Consider the following 19,597-nt stretch of genomic DNA (forward strand, 5'->3'; position numbering starts at 1 on the left):
AGAACCGTTGATCTTTGTTTTTACACCAATAGGAATGTCCCTACACAGTTAAAAGCACGCCCCTAGGACACACTTAACCCCTCCCTGTCCAATAAAGTTAACCCCTTCCCTGCCAGTGTCATTTTTGCAGTAACAGTGCATATGTATAGCACTGATTACTGCAGTAATGTCACTGGTACCCGCAAAAGTGTCAAAAATGTCAGTCAAGGGTCCGATCTGTCCGCCGCAATGTCGCAGTACCGCAAAAAAGAAAATCGCAGATCGCCGCCATTACTCGTTAAAAAAAAAAACACCAAACATGACAAAAATCTTTCCCTTACGCGATAACTTTTGCGCAAACCAATCAAAATACGCTTTTTGCGATTTTTTTTACCAAACATAGGTAGCGTAAAACAAATTGGCCGAAAATGTTAAAAAATTTTGATTTTTACATTTTTTTGGGGGGGGAATTTTATATAAAAAAAAGTGAAAAATATTGTTATTTTTGCAAAAATTAAGCTCTTTTTTTGTTTATAGCGCGTGATCAAAAAAAATCGCACAGGTGATCAAATACCACCAAAAGAAAGCTCTGTTTGTGGGAAAAAAAGGACGTGAAATTTGTTTAGGTACAGCGTTGCATGACCGCGCAATTGTCCGTTAAAGTCACGCAGTATAAAATCGCAAAAAAAACCCTGGTCTTTTAGCAGGAAAATCCTCCGGTGGTAAAGTGGTTAAGCACTGCGCAAACTGTTGGCGCTATATAAATCCTGTATAATAATAATCCCCACTGAGCAGGCGGATAACAGCCCCGTCTCCGCTCACTGTGCAGAGATGGACCTGTCAGATCCCCACTCTCCTCTATGGGAGATCAGATGAAAACGGATTGCCTGTCCATTTTCATCCAATCCTATCCGATCCGATCCTCCAGACGGATGGAAAATAGGGTTTCTATCTGTCTGAAACAGACAGGTTCAGATCGAATAGCAGCAGGTGTCAGCGGACATGCCACCGCTGACATCTGCTGCTCCATAGGGGTGCATGGAGCGTCCGATCAGGCCCGCCTGAAAAACTGACAGGCGGACCTGATCGGAAAGCCCGTGGGAAAGGGACCCAACTGCATTTACACTGCATTCACAATTTTTGGAAAAGGCTATGTACTGTATGTATTGTGGCAGAGCATTGCCTTGCCAGGGTCTAGAAATAGATTGTGACCCAGAGTTCTCAACCAGATGGGTTGAGGGGCTCCAGGGAGCTTGTAACATGAAGAGGAAACTGGCTTTTTAGTTTCCTCAGTGTTTTAAAAAGCCAGTTTGGGACCTGGAGCCTGGAGATTTCAAAGTGATCCAGGGGGGATGAGATCTCCAATCCTGGGTCCAGGTATTCAGAACAGCCAGCTTCATAATTGGTGAGGTGTGTGCTGGGCTTTTAGTAGTAACCTTACCATGGTTCTGGGCTCCACCCTGGCAGACAGGAGGTCTGGTCCAGGAGTCAGGAGGACTCTACATGAGAGTTAAGCCACGTACACACGCAACGATTATCGGCCGACCGATCGGCCGTCTTTTGTCCAGTGTTGTTGTGTTGGTTGAAATGTGCTCTAGACTGCACACAAATTTTCTCGGCCAACAACAACCAACTTCAGAAGTGATGTCATGTGCTGGTTTACTTTCCGTGTGTTTTTTCTTCTCTGAGCATGCCCAGTCTTGCTCATCAGATTTTTGTCTGCCGAAATCTGTACTGACTGACGGAAAATCGTCCGTTCTGTTGACGGCCAACAAAAATTTTATAGCCTGCACACCAGATTTTGTTCGGCCGAAAAGTTGGAGTCGGTTGTCGGAAGCATCATACTAACAAGCCGAGAATCGGCCGATCGGACGTTGGCCCGAAAATTCACGGCCAACAATCGTTGCATGTGTACAAATCATTAGTCCAGCACAAGGCTGCTATCTGTGTGCACCCAGTTGGTGGGTGAATAGTCTGTAGGAGATAGACATGGGCCTGGAGTGTAAGGCCAGAGAGGCAGTGCTGCAAGTACAAGCCAGAAGGACTGAATGTTGTTTCGGTTACAGGTAAAGAAATGCTGAAAACCCCTGCAAGGGAAACCTATGTTTGAGATTGCTGAACCTTCTTTTAATAAAAAAGAGTAAGAAAAGTTTGTTAAAAGAAGACAAGCGAGAGGCAGTGTCCTTAAACACTCTACCTTTAAAGCTAGTTTTCACAGTATAATGATAAAATGGCATATTTTGCATAAAAACAAAATAATGACAATAATTGTTGTAATAAAACATTAAGTCCCCGTTCACACTGGGGCGACCTGTGAGGCGACCTGGTCGCCTCACAGGTCGCCGTAGGTCGCCTTCCATAGGGAAGCTGCGGACCCGTTCTAATAGGAGCGACACAAGTCGCTCCGACTTAGAAAAAGGGTACGGAGCTTCTTTGGGGCGACCCGGAGCGACCATCATAGACTTCAATGTTATGAAGTCCATGCCGGCCGCTCCGAGGTCGCGGCGCGCTGCTCACACCGCGACCTCGGAGGTCGCCCCCCCAAGTCGGATCGCCCCAGTGTGAACGGGGCCTTAAAATTCAATTTTCAAAGCAACCTTTATTATTGATTAAAAGGAAAAAAAAAAAAAAAGTAAAATAAGATCTTAAAGTATATCTAAAGTCAAAAATGTTATTGATAGAGTAGGGAAAGGTTAAAGCGGAAATAACGTTTTTTTAAAAACTGCTAGCAGGCAGGCTCTGTTTTGCAGAAGAAATAAGCAATGTCCATTCAGCAATAAAATAAACCTACCTGCCTGCTCTTCTTCTGGAGAATGTAAAACTGAACTCTGCATGTACAGCACATTTTTATATATATCCTGTGTGCTGGGATAGCAGAACAACTGCACATGCTTAGCGTTGACATCGTCCTGTGCCAGCCAATCAAGATTCCCTCAGCCCAAAGCCTAGGAGAAGCCAGGAGGAAGAAGAGGATCCTTGGACCGTTGAAGCAGCGGCAAGTATTGCGGACTTTAGCTATTCATTAAACCCTTTGTCAGTTCTTTTTTGTTGTTTTTTGCCATCTGCGTCTCATTAGCAAGATCTCCCTTAACTTCCTGTCCCATAGATCCCATAGACTCAACAGGAAGTGAGAGGATATCTCTCCAATGTGAGGGAAATCCCCTTTTTTAGGCAGCTGTCACGGAAACCGTTGGATTTACTTTCACCTTCATTCCCCGTGAGATTGGTGATAAATACAAATTGCACCAGTTCATGCCAGGTGCATTGGCACTGCGATAGACAGCCTTGCCCAGCACAGTACCAAAGTGAGAGAAGGCAAAAAGCCTTGTTTCTTATTATACAAGTTTATGTCTGAGGTGTTCACACTGCAGTCATGTGTGCTGAAGAAAATGCATCATGAACGGCTTTTTTCAGTGGATTGCGACACAATCATTGCATTGATTTTCAGATTGTGAAACACTCTGTGTGCGCTCTGAGCTTCAAAACGCCCAACAAGCAAAATTCTATCAATTTCAATGGCCCCCTGTTCACATCTGAGTGCTCTATCACCTGAAGCAAAACGCCTGAAGCTCAAAAAGTACATGAGCTTCTTTTTCGCAGATTACAAGCATTTTTGGCCCCGTAGACTTCAATAAAAATGCCTGATTTGAGCAGAAAAACGATTGTAAAACGATTAAATAGCCACTCTCCACCCCTAATTTCCTCTCCCTCCCCCTATCGCTATCTAATGGCTAAACAAAAATGCCTGAAGCTGTAAAACGCTGGTAATACACTTCTAAGGCTCCGTTCACATCTAGGCGTTATTGGGCGATTTTCTGCTCTAAGCCTCAGCTCTAAAAACGCCCAACAAGACAAATCCCATTCATTTCAATGGCCCCTGTTCACATCTGAGCCTTTTGTTGCCCTAAGCAAAACACCCTTCACTCAAAAAAGTACATGAGCTTCTTTTTTTGGCAAAAAAAAACCTGCACAAAAAAGCTGCAAAAACGGCTGTAAAAATAGCCTAGATGTGAACGTAGCCTAAAATGCGTTAAAAAAAGCTTGTAAAAAGCTGCAAAAAAAAACGCCAGTAAATCGATACGTTAAGGTGTGAATGGAGCCTTATGCCTCGTACACACGCAACGATTATTGGCCGGGAATTTTCGGCCAACGTCCGATCGGCCGATTTTCGGCTTGTTAGTATGATGCTTCTGACAACCGACTCCGACTTTTCGGCCGAAAAAAATCTGGTGTGCAGGCTATAAAATTTTTGTTGGCCGTCAACAGAACGGCCGATTTTCCGTCAGTCAGTACAGATTTCGGCAGACAAAAATCTGATGAGCAAGACTGGGCATGCTCAGAGATGAAAAAACACACGGAAAGTAAACCAACACATGACATCACTTCTGAAGTAGATTTTTGTTGGCCGAGAAAATTTGTGTGCAGTCTAGGCACATTCCAACCAACAAAACACAACTTGGACAAAAGACGGCCGATCGGTCGGCCGATAATCGTTGCGTGTGTACGAGGCATTAGGCCCCTTTCACACAGACGGACTGTTCAGATCCACCTGTCAATTTTTTTTGGCGGATCTGAACGGTCACCCCATGCAGCTCTATGGGGCATCGGATGTCAGCGGAGACATGTCCGTTGACATCCGATTTATCAAATCTGGACGGATGGAAACCCTATTTTCCATCCGTCCAGCGGATCAGATTTAATGGGATCGGATGAGAACGGACCGACGGTCCGTTCCCATCCGATTCCCCCATAGAAATGTATAGGAACCTGAACACTCTGTCTCCGCAAACAGCACGGAGAACAGCTGTCATCCTCCTGCTCAGCGGGGATCGGCGGATCGATCCCCCGCTGAGATAAACGGAGTCCGTCTGACGGAGTCCGTGTGTGAAAGGGGCCTTAGGCCCCTTTAACACATGCTCAGTTCATCAGTGCTCATCAGTTTTTAATCAGTTTTTTTTTTATCAGTGATCATCAGTTTTTAATCAGTGCTTATCACTTTTTCATTACTTTTTTTTTACATCCACTACCAATGCAAAAACGGATGAAAAACTGATCATTTGTCAGTTTACATCCACTTTTCGTCCCATCCATTTTTTTTAACGGAAGAAAAATAGAGCTTTGATCAGTTTCAAAAAACGGATGATGATGGATGCGGATGGAAACTGATGTAAATGAATGATCATCAATTTACATCCGTTTTTCCATAGAGATGCATTGATGTCCGTTTTTCATCTGTCAACGGATGGGAAAAAAATGGGCACACGGACAGCATGTGTGAAAGGGGCCTAAGGCCCCTTTCACACAGGCCGACCGTTCAGATCCGCCTGTCAGTTTTTTTGGCGGATCTGAACGGTCCCCCCCAAGCATCCCTATGGGGCATCGGATGTCAGCGGAGACATGTCCGCTGACATCTGATCCGATCCGTCAAATCTGGACGGATGGAAACCCTATTTTCCATCTGTCCAGCAGATCGGATCGGATGAGAACAGACCGACAGTCCGTTCCCATCCGATTCCCCCATAGAGATGTATGAGGAACTGACAGCTGTGTCTCCGCACACAGTGCAGAGAACAGCTGTCATCCTACTGCACAGCGGAGGATCGGCGGATCGATCCCCCGTTGAGATAAACGGAGTCCGTTCAATGGACGGAGTGTGTGAAAGAGCCCTAAAAGAAAAAAGGAAAACGATTGCACCAGGATCAGCATCGGCCTTATTTCTTCCAGTAGCTGTGTGGTAAGCTCACCTGCTGCTGTGAATGACATCTTAGGTCCCTTTCACACGGGCTTTCCGATCAGGTCTGCCTAGCAGTTTTTCAGGCGGACCTGATCGAATGCTCCATGCACCCCTATGGAGCAGCAGATGTCAGCGGTGACATCTCCACTGACACCTGCTGCTATCCGATCCGATCCTGTCTGTGAAATCCAGACGGATGGAAACCCTATTCTCCATCTATCTGGAGGACAGGATTGGATAAAAACGGTCAGGCGGGCCGCTTTCATCCGATCTCCGATAGAGGAGAGTGGGGCTCTGACAGCTTTGTCTCTGCAAAGTAAGCGGAGAACAGCTGTCATCCACCTGCTCAGCGGGGATCAGCGGATCGATCCCCGCTGAGCAAAACGTAGTCCACCGGGTGGAAAGCCGTGTGAAAGTAGCCTAAGGGTCACCATACACATTGCAATCTGACAATACAATCTTTGTACAATCTATTTTTTTTTAGCACGGCTAATATGGGATTTTCTTTTATTTTTACTTTTGGTATAAATGGTAAACAGGACAAATAGAGGGGGTGAATCTCCCTAATGGGGTCTTCACTCTATCCAAAACGGAAAAAAAAAAAAAAGTTTTTCCTTTAGTTATACTTTAGGAATCGTGTCTAAAATAACCAATGAGGTAGGTTAATAATAATACAATGTATATATAAATGTAAGGTAAAAGTTTTCAAAACCATCTTTCAACATGTGGACAGTTACTGTAAATCAGTTTGTAACAGTGAATCTATGACATCATTTACTATGAGCAGTAGAAAGAGGAGCAATGGCGAGAGAATGATGAGAGAAATGACACTACCGGTATAAATATACTGGTGACATTATAGAGGAGGTGTAATGTACTTACCTGGAAATCTCTGGTAGTGATGGTGAACAGCAGCACTGAGCAGAGTGTCTCCCTGTACAGCTCCAGTGTTGTGTGTCTCTGTTGCCTGGCACCATCAGACTCCTGGAGGAGGGACACAAGCTGACCGAGAGCTCCTACAATGACACTGAATGACAACCTGCTCAGACCTCTGTACACACAGGGAACAGTGTGGGGACTCTCTGAAAGTTTCTTTTTAAAATTGTGTAAGCATTCTATTTTTTTTTTCAAAATGTTTAATATTTTCTGGATAAGATTCACAAATAAAAGGTTACAAGACAGAATATATCAAACAAAGCATATACTGTATCAAAAGGTAAAAACAGTATATACACACTATATAATAAAAAGTCATACTCTTCACATATTATTAACCACTTGTCGACCAGCCGCCGTAGTTTTACTGTGGCAGGTCGGCTCTGTTATGCGAAATTACGTACCTGCTGTACTTCGCTTCGTGTAACAGATAGTGGGGGCACACGCGCGCCGCCGGGGCACGCACATGCGCTGATTGGCCACGGGGGGAGCCAATCAGCGGGGCCGGCGGATGCGATGTCTGCCGGCTACCCACGATCGCTCCCCATGGAGACAGAACGGCGGGCTGCCGATGTAAACACTGCAGACCACTGTTCTTTCAGAGAGGAACAAAGGGATTCTGCGTTCCTTCTATTTAGGAATCATCAAGTGAGCTGATCCCACACAGTTAAAAAGCACCCCCCTAGGCACACATTTCACCCCTTTGATCGCCCCTGGTGTTAACCCCTTCCCTGCCAGTGTCATTAGTACAGTACCAGTGCATATTTTTAGCACTGATTACTGTATTAGTGACACTGGTCTCCACAAAAGTGTCAAAAATGTCAGTTAGGTGTCTGATCTGTCTGCCGCAATGTCGCAGTCCCACTAAAAATCGCTGATCGCCGCCATTACTAATAAAATAAATAAATAAATAAATAAATAAAAATGACATAAATCTATCCCCTAGTTTGAAGACGCAATAAATTTTGCACAAACCAATCAATATACACCTATAGGGATTTTTTTTACCAAAAATGTGTCAGAATACATATTAGCCTAAATTGATGAAAAAATGTGATTTTTTAAATTTTTTTGGGAATGTTTTATAGCAGAAAGTTAAAAAAATATATTTTTTTTTTTCAGAACTGTCACTTTTTTTGTTTATAGCGCAAATAATAAAAACCACAGAGGCGATCAAATACCACTAAAAGAAAGCTCTATTTGTGGGGAAAAAAAGGATATCAATCTTATTTTGCTACAGCATCGCACGGCGGCGCAATTGTCAGTTAAAATAACACAGTGCCGTATCACAAAAAATGGGCTGGTCAGTAAGGGGGTAAAACCTTCTGGTCCTTAAGTGGTTAAGTATGGATGAGCAGTTTGACATTTTGTCCATACCTAATTACCCTGAGTAAAAATTATGAGAAAGTTAAATAAAGAAAAATAAAATAAATTAGAATGAAAATAAAATAAAATAAATTTGATCAATAATAATAAAAAAAAAAAGTGATGACAGATATTGTTGCACATATTTGGAAAAATATTTTAATTCCAAAAGCTATGTAAGCTATTGATGTAGCTTCCAAGAAGGTTTGTTGAGAATGAGGCCTCATGTACACTGCCGCTGATAAACGGATGTTCAGGAGCAGTTGAGCGTTTTTACAGCATCCCCTGAACTCTCCTCTAGTTTATCTTATCTGTCCAGTCGTTTATAGTCGTTTAGTGGCAGTTGAGTTTAGAGGCATTTTTTTTTAAAGCAAAAAATTGCATTTAGATGGAAGTTTATTGGCATAAAACGCTAAATGCTTGTAGCAGTGTGCAAACGCATCTAAACGCGGTCGGGAACTCGCGTTATATAAGCATTTCGTTTATAGGTGTTTTCAATGGGGATTCATTTCTGACCATTTTACAATGTAAAAACGCTTCTAAACGCGCATAAACGCGACATGTAAACACGGCAAAATGGACGTTTTTAACCATCAGTTACTAGCTGTCAAGTTCCAGCGTTCAGGAGAGGTTTTTTAAACGTTCTGTATACATGAAGCCTAAAGGGTGGGATCGAATTGTTTTATCTCAGTTCTAATCTGCCCAATGAGTTGGTAAGAAAACGGAAAATTTATATCAAATACTTACCGTAATTTTCCTTTCCTGATGGACTCCATGGCAGCCTACATGTGGGTTAGTCCCGCCTCCTCCTACCTCATAGGACCCCACTCCCATAAATTTCACTCTGCCCCAGAGACCATGTTCCATAAAATAGCCTCCTCCGGCAGATGGGTGGGGACTCCGGCTGCCATGGAGTCCATCAGGAAAGGAAAATTACGGTAAGTATTTGATATAAATTTTCCGTTTTCCTGACAGACTCCATGGCAGCCTACGTGTGGGAAAAACCTAGCCAAACACACCAGGGTGGGCAATCTGCTGTTCAAAAGAAATTTAATTTGCACCGTCAACTGATAGTATCCGCAAACCAAAATCAACAGATGATAAAGAAGCTGGCTCGACACAATAATGAGCCATGAAAGTGTGAATTGAGGACCGCTTTGCATACAACTTCAGGAGCCACATGACGAAACGCTGCCCAAGGAGTCGACATTCCTCTTGTAGAATGCGCTGTCACCGCCTCCGGGGGAGCCAACCTTTAGCTCTATAGGCCCATTGAATAGACTGGACAATCCAAGATGCGATTGTTCTAGACGAAGCACGCAAGCCTTTATTCTTCCCATAGAACAGGACAAGCAAATAATCCGAATGGCGGAAATGAGATGTGGCTTGCAGATATAGTTTCAGAATTTAGAAAAATAGAGGATACTTTTGGATGCGAATCCAACATGGGAATCAGAACCACCCAATCCGGGAAAAATGACAAAAAGGGTTCTTTGCATCCCAAAGCTCCCAGCTCAGAGACCCTTTTTGCTGAGGCGACTGCCACCAGGAACGCTACTATAAGAGACAATTCTTTGATGGAGAGTTGAACCAGGTTATCTTTTCTGAGGTCTGCAAAGAAATCCAGAACAAGTGGAAGAGCCCACTTAGGGAATCTGGGCTTCCTTTGTGGTCTGAGCCTAGAAGCTCCTCTGAAAAATTGCCTCACTAGAGGATGCTTTGCCCAGGATGTTCCTGTGAAAGCCAAGATAGCTGACACTTGAACTCGAAGAGAACTGACTGATAAAGGCAGATCCAGGCCAGATTGTAGAAAACTCAAAATGTGTTGAACCTTTGGAGTGCCTTGCACATCCATATTTCCGGAGATATGAGACATGAACTTCTTCCATATCCTTTCGTAGACTCTAGTTGTTCCAGCTCTTCTCGCATTCAACAGTGTGGAGATTGGACACCCTAATGCCTCCAGCCTTTCCCTTTCAAAAACCAGGCCATCAGGTGCAGATGGGCCGGGCAAGGGTGTAGCACCGTTCCCTAAGACAGGAGATCCTGCCTGGAAGGTAGTGGAACTGGCTCGCGAAAGCTCAGCTGTAGCAGCATCGGAAACCAGGGCCTGTTCGGCCAATATGGGGCTATCACAAGAGCCTCCACTTCTTCCGACCTGAGTCTCGTCAGGAATCGAAGGAGGACTGGAACTGGTGGGAAGGTGTAAGCCTTGTGAAACCTCCACTGCTCTGTTAGGGCATCCACCCCGAAAGCTTGTGGGCATTTGAATCTCGTGTAGTACTTCTCCAACTTGAAGTTGCACGGGGAAGCGAACAGATCCACTTCCGGAAGGAACCCTAGGGATTTTAGCCACTGAAACACATCGGCATGAAGACTCCACTCGTTGTCCATGGAGACTCGTGATAGAAAATCCGCCTGGATGTTCTGTGTCCCTGGCAGAAAAACCGCAGTGAGGTTGGATAAGTATTTCTGAGCCCAGACCATTATTGGCTCGACTTCTCTCAATAAAGAGTGAATGCGAGTTCCCCCTTGACGCTTTATATACGACACTGCCGTCGTATTGTCCAGCCTCAGGAGGACAGATGTTCCTACTGTAAGGTTATGAAATGCTTGGAGAGCTTGAAACGCTTCTCGAAGCTCCAGGATGTTAGAAACTTCCCTGTGTAACCGAGGATTCCATTTGCCCTGGGCTATCTCTGATAGGCAGTGAGCGACCCAACCTGTGTTGCTTGCGTCCGTGGTTATCGTGACCCACGAGATAGGAAGGATAGAATGGCAATTGAGTAGATTCCTCTTCTGCAACCACCACAGGGGACTGTCCCGCATTACTGGGGAAATCCAAATCAGATGATCCATGTCACCTGGGCACCATTGGCGAAGAAATCCTGTTTGAAAAGGACGCATCCTCCATTGAGCCCATTTCACCATAGGTGTCGTGGCCACCATAGTACCTATTATTTTGAGGCACTGTGAGACCCGGAGATGAGATGATGACATGGCCAGCTGTACTCTGTCTCTGATAATCAGGATTTTCTCTAGAGGCAAGGAGATGATGCCCTTGACTGTATTGAATTGAGCCCCGAGAAAGATAAGTGCCTGTGTGGGCTCCAGATGGCTCTTTTCCAGGTTTAGCAACCAGCCGAACTCGAGAAGAGTCGCCGTGACTAGATCTCTGTGAACCACGAGTTGCTCTCGATCTTGCGACAGAAGTAGTTAATTGTCTAAATAATCGTGAAGACGCACTCCCTTGATTCTGATCAGGGCTACCACAGCCAATAAGAGTTTTGAAAATACTTGAGTAGATGTTGTGAGCCCGAATGGGAGACATGTAAACTGAAGATGGTGTTGATCCACAGCAAACCGCAGGTATTTCTGTAACTCTATTGCTATAGGCACATGGAAATATGCATCCTTCAAGTCTATTGACACAAGCCAATCTCCTGGCTGAACCGCCTGGCGGATTGTCAATAGTGTCTCCATTTTGAATTTTCCCTTTTTTATAAAGGAGTTTAGATGTGTGAGGTCTATGACCGGTCTCCAGGAGCTGTTCTTCTTCATTACTAAGAAGAGTGGAGAATAGAGGCCTTGAAACCTCTCTTTGGCTGGTACTGGAACTACTGCGCCTTGAAGCAGCAGCGCATCTACGTATGCCGAAAGGATTTGCCTTTCTTCTTCCAACTGTGGAAGAGCTGTGGGAACGAACTTGAGGATAGGTGGACTGCAGAACGACCAAGTGTGTCCTGTAGAGATTGTCCTGATGACCCAAAAATCTTTTATCGAGGCTGCCCAGACCTGTCAAAACCGGCCTGAACCGTCTGCACAGGCCCAACATCAAAAGGACTTAGCCGCTTCCCGGCTACTAGAAGAGGCTCCTTTGGAAGCCTTTTGGTTTGAAGATGGATTTTTCCTCCGTGTTTTCCGGAATTCACGACCAGGTCTGTAACTTCAAGCATCCTTCGCTCTATCCGAAGATTGTCTGGACTGTGTCCTTCTCTGACCCAGCAGACGACGATCCTGCGGGAGGAACCCAGACTTACGGCCCGTGGCCCGTGAAATAGCACTCTCCAGTTTGTTTCCGAACAAGGAAGACCCTTTGAATGGAATACTGCACCAAGCCTGCTTGGAGGAAGGATCAGCCAGCCAGGGGCGCAGCCATAGAGCCCGTTTAGCTGTCACTGAAGAGAGCATTGCCCCGGGCCACCAGACGAATAATATCTAGGGAAGCCTCCCCCAGAAAAGAAGCCGCCAGTCTGAGCTCATTCACTGCTGAAGCTCTGGCTACTTCTTCTGATACAGGCCTTAGATCCGAATCCACCTCTATTGTCCAGGCCTCCATGGCCTTGGATAAAGCCGCAATGGCTAGGGCTGGCTTACAAGCCATTCCAGCAGACACATAAATCTTCTTAAGGTCAGTGTCGATTCTTCTTTCCAGCCCATCTTTAAAAGACACTGTGTCTTTGAGTGGAAGAGTGACGTGCCTCGCTAATCTCATGAGGGCGGCGTCCACTAGGGGCGCTGACTCCAGGTGCTTCACATCCTCACTCTTGAATGGGTACATTCTGGAAACTTTGGATACCAGAGAATTTTTCCTCTCTGCACATCCCCACTCATCCGAGATAATTTCACCAAGTTCACCTAAAAAGGGAAAGTTATGGCGCTTTTTCTTTAGGTGCTTGAAGTACCTTCTTTGTTTAGATGGTGACTCTACTGGCTCCTCCCACTTTAGGGCTCCCTTTACTGCCTTAACCAGGGTAGGGACCAAGGCAAAATCAAAGCCTGTGCCAGGAGTATCCGATTCGTCCTCACTATCCGAGGAGTTGAAGCCGGAAATGCTCTGCTGAGAAGGGCCGGGAGTACTGAGGCTATCCCTAACAGGGATGTCTGCCATACCAGCCGAGGGGCTACAGGTGCGGTCAACCCCCAGGTTTTGTAGGGATTCTTGGACCACCCGTCTAACCAGGGATTCCACCTGCTGGCTATCATTCCCCCTTTCTCTAGAGGCATGGGCAAAACATGCATCACAGAGTGATTTGCCATTAGAAACACGTGCTGCACAACCCCAGCAAGATCTTCTATCAGGGTGTCTTTGTGCTGATGCAAGCGTGGAGCCTTCCCTGTGATGTTTGGTAGAAGACTTGTGGCGACTAGTGCCAGGAGATGTGTGATGACGTTGTGACCTAGTAAGGTCCTTATCTTCGCGTGCTTTAGTTTGTTTATCAGACCAAGAAGGGCTAAGAGAAAAGGAAAAAATTACCCCTACTGCCCTAAATCCGAACCGTACAGGGATAGGTAAAAATAATACCACTCTTACCTGTAGAGTAAGGGTTGGCCACTGGGGGGCGGTGAAGTATCCATACTGCTCTTAACAGGAAGACTGCAACAAACACAGGAATAAGGAAGTGCTGCATACACAGACTGTACACAGACATCCAGCAGGATTAAAGAGGAAGTAAACCCTCCTCAGGAAGTTGTACCTATAGGTAAGCCTATGATAAGGCTTACCTATAGGTACTGTAAATATCTCCTAAACATGTACGGTTTAGGAGATATTTACCTTTAATGCAGCCAGTGACGTCACTGGCGCATGCGCTCTGAAGGAACGGCTGATCGTGCCGTTCCTTCAGAGCCCCGTGCCGTGACCGTCGGCTCCCGCGCGCGTGCTCGGGAGTGACGTCACCGCGGCTCCGGCCAATCAGATGGCCGGATGCCGCGATCCCGGAAGACGGGCGACTGAACATGTCGCTCGTCATACAGGTAAGAGAGCGGCACGGCGGGGGCTCGTTCTAAGGTAAGTATTTCATAATGAGCTAGTATGCGATGCATACTAGCTCATTATGTCTTTCTCTTGCAGGTTGTAAAAAAAAAAAAAAAAATTTTTGAACGAGTTTACAACCTCTTTAAGTTTACCACTAGCAGAGAACGATCAAACACAGGGAAGCCGCCGCATATGCCTGCAGTACAATCCCAATGTGATCCACTGTGACAGCAGTTTTAAATCTGCCGCCAGATGATGACGTCACCGCCCCCCCGTGACAGACAGCATCCGTGCGCATGTGTGAGCACGAACAGCCACTCCACTGCGCTAGCACCGCCCCCAGACACCCAGCGGTGACCCCGAAGCTGCGCTGGGACACAGGAAGAGCCGGGGCCGCAAGATGAAACGCACCTGCGTTCCAAAACACCGCAAGACAAAATACATATACAAAAAATGGCTGCCATACGGTACCAAGCACGTTCCGAACCACGGTCTGACCTGGGACACGAAAACCTCCAGTGCATCGATTCGGGGTGTATTAATGGGCCTCCCGCTAGTAGCTAGGACGATTGGCCGTATTCAGCTTGCCCGCCAGTGGCCAGGCTTTATGCTTCTCCAATGCATGGGATTGCACACCCGTGTCCTACCCCGCTAGTAGCTAGGGCGTACTGCACTCTTCAGGAATTCAGCCTGGAATCGATCGTGTAAATCACCAGGAAATAGACCAAAAATCTTCATGAGGTAAGACTTGATATCCATCCAACAGGAGGAGGACAAAAAAGGAACATGGTCTCTGGGGCAGAGTGAAATTTATGGGAGTGGGGTCCTATGAGGTAGGAGGAGGCGGGACTAACCCACACGTAGGCTGCCATGGAGTCTGTCAGGAAAAGCTTTGTTGCACCATTTGGAATACCTAAGGGTTGTCATCAATTGTGTTATCTCAGAATTGGACAAAGATCTTTCCATAAAAGTTTACCATCTTTTGAAAAAGTGGTTTGTTGAGTTGAACGAGTGGTTCATTATGTCTAATTTTTTAATATATAAAAGTGCTTTCAGATCTTTTTTCACCATTGGAGGTGATGGAGAAGTAGAGACTGTCCAGGATTTTAGGATGACCTTTTCGAGCTGTTAGTAGACCTAGCCATGTCCATATGTCCGTTCTATGCTCCTTATCGCTCGCTTAGACCAGTGTATATTGTTCATACAGAATACAACTAATATCAACTGGTAACACTTGAAATAAAATCAGAATAACTAAAAAGCAGAAAGTCTTTTTTTTCTAAAAATAATTTAGTATATTGACAGTAAATATTAAAACAAAAACATTTGGGCTTTATGCACACTGATCTTACAGAAATTTGGCAGCGCCGGGGGGTTCAGGCTCTAAAAGCATCTCTGTGTTAACCAATGTGTTGATGTACACATGGGTGTATTAAAAATAAGCATTTACAGTAAATATCTCTAAAATACATATAGTAAAATTGAGATAAAATGAATAAAAAAGTCCATCAGATACAGAACTCTTGAGGGGTCCCAGTGAGGAGTATATCGCCTGTGGAAAAGTGAGCTGTCACTGTATCCCTTCACCTCACCATGTGTGAATCTCGAAAAGGAAACACACTTACCAGATCCCACTGCAACATGAGCCTGTAAGAATGATTTTCTAACTCGTCCGGACCATCCGTAGAAGTCCTCAGATGAAACGCATTAGGGCGGGGATTTGCGCTGTCACCCAGGCAACAGGACGCGGTGCGGCAGCTTCGGTTAGGTCCATGAACTTCCCAGAACGCTGACGAGCGGACAAAGGACCGGTAAGCGGCTGGAGGCGCCTGTTTTGCTAACACATTTATATCCACGCTGTGTTGTATTGTTATTGCTGTAAGTGCAATGTTTGGAGGGGGGTGGATTATAATAAAGAAGTGCATTGTATTTGGCGATATTGCTCTATGTGTCTTTCTTTACTGCCTCCCATGCACTACGTTTGAGAGATTGTCACAGCTTGGAACAGGGCTTTAAGGACTCTGTGCATTTGGATGGTCCAGACGAGTTAGAAAATCATTCTTACAGGCTCATGTTGCAGTGGGATCTGGTAAGTGTGTTTCCTTTGGGAGATTCACACGTGGTGAGGTGAAGGGATACAGTGACAGCTCACACTGGCGATATACTCCTCACTTGGACCCCTCAAGAGTTCTGTATCTGATGGACTTTTTCATATATTGGACTTTATTCATTTTATCTCAATTTTACTATATGTATTTTAGAGATATTTATTGAGATCTAGTTTTAAACTACGGTCATAGCACTGCTTATGTATATTGATAAGAGTGTGTTCAATTGATATGCATCTTGGTTTTAATTTTCTACATTCAGGCGGCAGCTTTTAAAGTTAAATTTTAAGTCATTCTTTGATACTGTGCACTAGCCAATTGGAGTGCAGAGCGCTGGGTGATTGAGATTTAGGCTTTCAGTTTGTTTCTCAGTCCTTTTTTTGATAAGCATTTACAGGTTGAAGGAAAAAAAAAAAAAAAAACAATTAAACTGCATTCAGGAAAGACGCTGAAGAGCAGAAAAAACACATAACACGTCTAAACATATCTAATTGCCCTTAAATGCTGGACACATTTCGGTGCATTTGAAAGTTAATGCATTCTAATGGCTAGAATAAATTTATTTTAATGGAATGCATTAACACGTAAATGCTTGATGCAGCTAAATGCATGTGCAATATATTGCTTTGGGTGTGTTTTTTAAACAGCTTTTTGTAGCCTCAGCCACACCTGAGTGTAGCATAGGCAGGCAATTGTGAGCAATTTTTTTGTACATTTCGGCAGGAAACGTGTGTAGCAGGTTTTCCAGGCATTGGGCCTGATGTGGGTCTGCCATGGTTACCGGTGACACCTTCAGCCCATTTAAACTGAATACCCAAGTGTGAGATTTGAGTCAAGGACCAGTCCGGCATCTTTGGTTTGTTTTGTTAATTTTATATTGGGGATGGGAGAAGGGAATGAGTGAGATACTCCTCTGGCTCAACTAGATACAAATTGGGACACTTTGTAGAAAAATGCCTTTCAGCGCTGTCTTGACGCCGGCTGGATGCCGACCAATTTCCAATGGCTCCGTCTGGCCCTCCTTAAATTTGGCTTTTAAGGTCCCTTCCTACACCTCATTTCGGCGATGTATGCTTCCCCTACTGCTAACGTAATCACCTCCAATATTATATCGGACCCCATTTCCCTGCACAAGGGTACTAGACAGGGTTGTCCTCTATCCCCTCTCCTCTTCAACTTAGCCTTAGAGCCCCTGTCCAGACATCTTTCCTTCACCTCTCCCCTGACGGGCATACGGATAGGCCGAGAGGAACTAAAGTCCACCCTGTTTGCAGACGATATCCTGCTCTTTACCGCGGATCCAGCCCGCGACATGCACCATGTCAAGGACATATTCGACAGGTTCAGACTCTGCTCAGGTCTGCGCATCAACTATGCGAAGAGTGAAATACTTCCTCTCGGCCGCCTGGGCTCATTAGATTGGACATCAACATCTCCCTTTGCTATTGCCAAGACTAGCATAAAATATCTGGGTATACAGATAGGCAAATCTCCTTCCTCCCTGTATCACCTGAACTATACGCCGCTGATCTCCAAAATATCCAAAGAACTGGAAAATTGGGTCACCCTCCCCCTGTCCCTCCTAGGCAGGTGTCATCTCTTTAAAATGGTCACTTTTCCCAAACTGCTGTATTTGATGCAAACGCTACCCCTACTCCTTCAGCATACTGATATTAAAACTATACACAAATCCCTTACGAAATTCTTGTGGAAGGACAAAAGGTCTAGGATTTCCATCCCCAAATTGTGCCCCCCCAAGACGCTTGGGGGCGCCAACCTACCAGACATCAGACTTTATAATTTATCTTGCTTGTTGAGAGTAGGTATGGATTGGCTAAATGGATCTTTCAGGTTCTCGAACTACTCACTGGAGTCTCAAATTCCAGGCCCCTTGTCATTGCCGGGCCTCCTGCATAGCAAACTTAGCAGTCTCCCCCCGAGTCTCAAGCAGAACATCCTTTTTCGGGATACTCTTGTTGCTTGGAGGGAAATTAGGAAAAAACTGGGCCTGCCTCAGTACATCTCTAGCCACCTTCCCATTGCGGGCAACCCTTCTCTATACGACATGGGCTTGGAGCGAATTTACTCTTCATGGGCTCGGATAGGATTGAAGACTTTTGCTCAACTGTTCGATTCCTCGACGGGAGCTCCTCTCCCTTTTACTACCATACAACGCCAGTTCAACCTACCGGCACACCATTTTCTATACCTGCATCAACTCACCTCCCATGCCATGGCACTCTGCAGGGATGGGTCGAAAAGATTTCTGCCCTCTATTTTGGACACCCTCCTCTCTGTGGATAACCCAAAACTTGCCAACATCTACCGCCCTCTTCAAGCCAAACTTTTGGGTGCCCGAGCGGACTTCTCCAAATCTTCCTGGGACAAAGACCTTAAAATTTCAGGTTCCAAACAGCTCCTACTGGCAGGCTTCAACTCCACGTGTGCTTTCATCACCAGCGAATTCTGGAGAGAACAACAACTGAAAATTTTACACCATGCCTACTCTCCTTTCTCCTCCTCACCTCTCCATGTGCCTTTACAAGGATGCTCGTGGTGCTCCTCTCATCGCCCCACGCTATTCCACCGGCTCTGGAACTGCCAAACTATTTCATCTTTTTGGGACGAAGTGGAGCATATGGTTACTCGGGTTACGGGCCTCCTACCAACTAAAAGCCCTTTCCCGCTCATCTTTGGCCTACTGGATAATAGGCCACCAAATGTCCTCATCGCCCGGTCTAAAACTCAGACATCACTTCTGATAGCCCATAAAGCTTGGATCTCCACGTGTCTCATGATTGCTCGCAGGACAATCCTTAGGCATTGGATCTCCCCCTCCCCTCCTACAGTGGGGGAAGTTCGATCGGATTTGGACAACCTACTCACCAAAGAGCGCTTGGAAGTATCTGTAGTCAAGTCCAACCCATCCAAATTCCTGCGCAAATGGCAGCCATACCTCACACAGTTTCACCCGGACTTCTCCTGGCCCACAATGGACACCTGAAGGATGACACAGTACAGTAACTCCCCACCTTGATGTTCCCTCTCCCCCCTCTCCCTCCTGGTATACACCCGTGACTTTCTAGCCTTATGTCGACTCCGCTTGCAAGTGCCTTATTATCATCCTACCCCCCACCCCCCCCCACCCCTATCTGGCTGACAAGTGTTCCTTGATCCTTAACCCCACAGGATGTGCCTTGAAGGTAAATTGTCTTGGACGGACTGCTAACCCGGTCCTTCCTACCCCACGCCCCCCCCTTCCCCACATTTCCCAGTTACCCTCTCCTGCCTTCCCCACCCCCCCTTTTTTTCTCCTCCCCCCAATCCCCCCCTCCCTTATGCACCCTGAACCTGATCCTGGCCCCTAGGTGCTGCCACCCTGGTACAATTGGTCCGGCACCTTGGGCCCCTTTCCACAGTTGTATGATTCTATGGTCATTGTTATGTAACATTGGTTTTTGTGGCTTATTCGAATACCTTGTTAATGTTTTAAAATTCAATAAATATTTCTTTAAAAAAATAAAAAAAAAGAAACAGACTTCATGAGGGTGGACTGAGGGCCCATTGTCCTCTAGTGGGCCCTGTGCTCACAGCCTGGCACCGTGGAGCTCAATTGCCATTTGCCATTGAACACCAGAATTGGCAGATCCGCCACTGGTTCCCTGTGCTTTTCACAGATGAGAGCAGGTTTACCCTGAGCTCATGTGACAGATCTGG

The 19,597-nt window shown here is 45.7% G+C and overlaps 1 protein-coding gene across 1 annotated transcript in view; it reads right to left on the minus strand.

Moving 5' to 3' along the window:
- LOC309548132 (uncharacterized protein) overlaps positions 1-6,644 on the minus strand; it is a 707,228-nt gene extending 700,584 nt beyond the window's left edge. The window contains exon 1 of the mRNA XM_082248097.1: positions 6,596-6,644. The gene's annotated coding sequence lies outside the window, so the exon portion shown is untranslated. The remainder of the gene's footprint in view (positions 1-6,595) is intronic.
- Between the last annotated feature and the right edge of the window lie 12,953 nt (positions 6,645-19,597).

The sequence above is a fragment of the Pelophylax lessonae genome, assembly GCF_965119305.1.
Source record: "Pelophylax lessonae genome assembly, chromosome: 2".
Classification (NCBI taxonomy): Eukaryota; Metazoa; Chordata; class Amphibia; order Anura; family Ranidae; genus Pelophylax; species Pelophylax lessonae.